Source organism: Macadamia integrifolia, unplaced genomic scaffold (assembly GCF_013358625.1).
Source record: "Macadamia integrifolia cultivar HAES 741 unplaced genomic scaffold, SCU_Mint_v3 scaffold2351, whole genome shotgun sequence".
Classification (NCBI taxonomy): domain Eukaryota; kingdom Viridiplantae; phylum Streptophyta; class Magnoliopsida; order Proteales; family Proteaceae; genus Macadamia; species Macadamia integrifolia.
The window spans coordinates 66,845-69,584 of record NW_024868652.1 but is presented as its reverse complement, the minus strand read 5'-3'; the positions used below and the strand labels follow the sequence as shown (position 1 = coordinate 69,584).

At 40.7% G+C, this 2,740-nt stretch overlaps 1 non-coding gene across 1 annotated transcript; it reads right to left on the bottom strand.

The window, feature by feature from the left end:
• Positions 1 to 1,061: 1,061 nt before the first annotated feature.
• Positions 1,062 to 1,168, bottom strand: LOC122066336. Its single transcript, XR_006136333.1, has one exon. It is a non-coding gene; the product is annotated as a small nucleolar RNA R71 (small nucleolar RNA).
• Positions 1,169 to 2,740: the final 1,572 nt, after the last annotated feature.

Here is a 2,740-nt window from a genome sequence, read left to right as displayed (position 1 = left end):
ATATAAGGGGAATAAAGCTAGAGAGAGGCACACAAGTAGGTATCTCTACTTAGCCCAAGGGATGCACCGCCAATAGTAGGAGCTTTCCTACTTGACCAGAGAGTAACTCTTACAAGGGATTTTCTATATCGCTTTAGGGAAAGGGAGGAAAAGTAAATAACTAAAAGTAAAGGCAATAAAAGGATGGTTCTATGGCTAGGAGGGGGCAAAGCCAACACATCATCTAGCCAAGAACCTTGGGGTGAAAGGGAAAACAACAAAGTAAAACTGAAATTAAAAACCTAAGTTAAGAATGATGGGTAGTAAAAAGGAATGAGAGGCGGGATGAGAAGACTTATGAAGAAGCCTATCTACCTGAACTTTAATACTTGAATGAAACTTCGTTGTTTCTTGGTTGATTTGAAATAGTACCTCAGGAATTGACCTGAGCAACCCCGGATCCCTGCTAGTAAGCTCCCAAAAAAATCAAAAAAACCAAAAAAATCAAAAAAATCAAAATAATCAAGAAAAAAAAAGAGTTTTCTATCCATTCTTTTGTGCTTGTTTTACTCTAGTTGTGGGTAGTTTTCTGTTACATGAGTGTTAGGTGGGTACGTAATACTAAGAATCGGTTAGAAAGAAGAGATCGAACAAGTAGTAACCTTATACATTTGCTCTCTTTAAAACCTTTCAATATGGGAGACCAACATCAAAACCCTTCACCTAAATCTCTGAAAGATAGGTTCAACACTAATAGAACAGCCCAACCTTCCTGCATAGTTCTACCACAAGCCCCGGGCAATAATTTTGAACTCAAACTTCAATACATCACTATGCTGCCCTACTTCCATAGGTTGACCTCTGAGGATGCATACCTATTTCTAAGGGAATTTGAAGAGGTATGTGTTCTAATTAAGATCCAACTGCTTTCTGATGATGCCGTTAAGCTTAGGTTTATCACTTTTGCATTAAAAGGCCAAGCTAAGAAGTGGTTGTATGGGTTACCCACAAATTTCATAACCTCGTGGGAATAGTTCATAGTTGTCTTCCTAAAGAATTTTTTCCCAACTCACAAGACCAATAAGCTTAGAAGTGATATCCTTTAGTTTAGGCAAAAGCCTAGTGAGTTCTTTTCCAAACTTATGGAGAGATTCAAGGATCTACTTCAAGAATGCCCTCACCATGGCCTAGACTTATAGCATTTATGTCAAATAATTTACGAGGATATTGATTACCCAACTAAATAAATGATAGAGTCTATGTGCCCTGAGGGATTCACATCCTTTACAGATGAAGGAAAGGCATGGGAATTCTTACTTGACTTAGCTGACAAAACCCATGAGTGGGAATCAATCCAAGAGAGTGAAAGAACCATAGGGGGAAAAAGATATTTTATGGATGGGATAGTAGCCAAGGAAGCCCATTTGGATAGCCTAATCAAGAGAATTGAGGCTATTGTTCCTAGAGAGCCATCATCAGTTAACTTGGTTAAGATTTGTGCTTGGTGCCAGTCCCCTGGACATGTCATAGAAGAATGCCCCAACACCTCTGGGGGCACTTTTAATGATAGTGTTAATGCCTTATACCAGAATAATTCATATAGTAACATCTACAATCTAGGATGGAGAAATCACCCAAATTTCTTTTAGAATCAGGGCAACCAAGTAGGGCCTTCCAATTTCCATAATCAAGGTCAACCTGGACTCCAAAGGCCTCCCTTTGCACAAGAATCTTTTTTTCAAAATACTTTTCCTAGGTCAAATGTAGGACCTCAGGCTAGTTTTCCTAGGCCCCCTCTCCTATCCTTTTATCAGCAACCCCTGGGTTTACTAACACTGAAGAGGCAAGTAGAATAAGTGACTTGAAAAAAAATATGGCCCTCCTCATGACAAGTCATCAAAATCTTACGAGAAAACTCACCCAAGTTGTCTCAATTATGTGTGAGAGGGAGAAAGGGACTTTACCCAGTCAACCAGAGCCTAACCCTAGGCATCATCAGCCTGTTACTTCACAAACACCAACTAATGCATCACTGAATATAGTACAAGGTCAGACCCAACAAGGGCCCTCTAACCAATATAATGTTGTTTATGCCCTTAGGAGTGGTAGAGAGTACCAACAGAGCGTTCCTAAATCTTCCCCATCTATTTGTGATACCCTACTTTTTAAAACCTGGTTTAATTACACGGTTGACTCGGTTTAACCATACAGGACCTGAATCAGAGAGGGTTAATGCGGGTTCCTTATGGACCATGATGGCAAGGGTGGCTTTGAACATAGGTTGGCCAGACAAGTCCGAGTCAGTGCCAGAGGAGATGGGTGTACCCAAGCCGTGTACATGCACATCTCATAAGGCCATGTACAGGGAATGCTGGTATGTAGCCGTATCCTAAAGTGTATATGTATAATATATCTTGTGCCGAGAGTGAGATACATGTCGATAGTCGAATTCCATCGATATCTCACTTGTTGACTAAGTTTCGACCAACAGGTGGGCGGTCACAGGCGGGCGAATCCGCCCACCTAAGTGACTCACCCATGTGGTTACTAGATATTATCTAAGTATAAAGTGTTTCTCCTTTTCTCATTTAATGCATTAAGGAGTTGGTGAGAAGAGTAAAGAGGAGAGAGAAAAGAAAGGAAGAAAAGAGAACAAAGAAGAAGAAAGGGAAAGAAAGAGGAGGAAGAAATGGTCTTGAGCGACATCGAGGGTTGATCTACTCATTCTGACACCGGAAAAATGATCCCCAACACGAGGCCT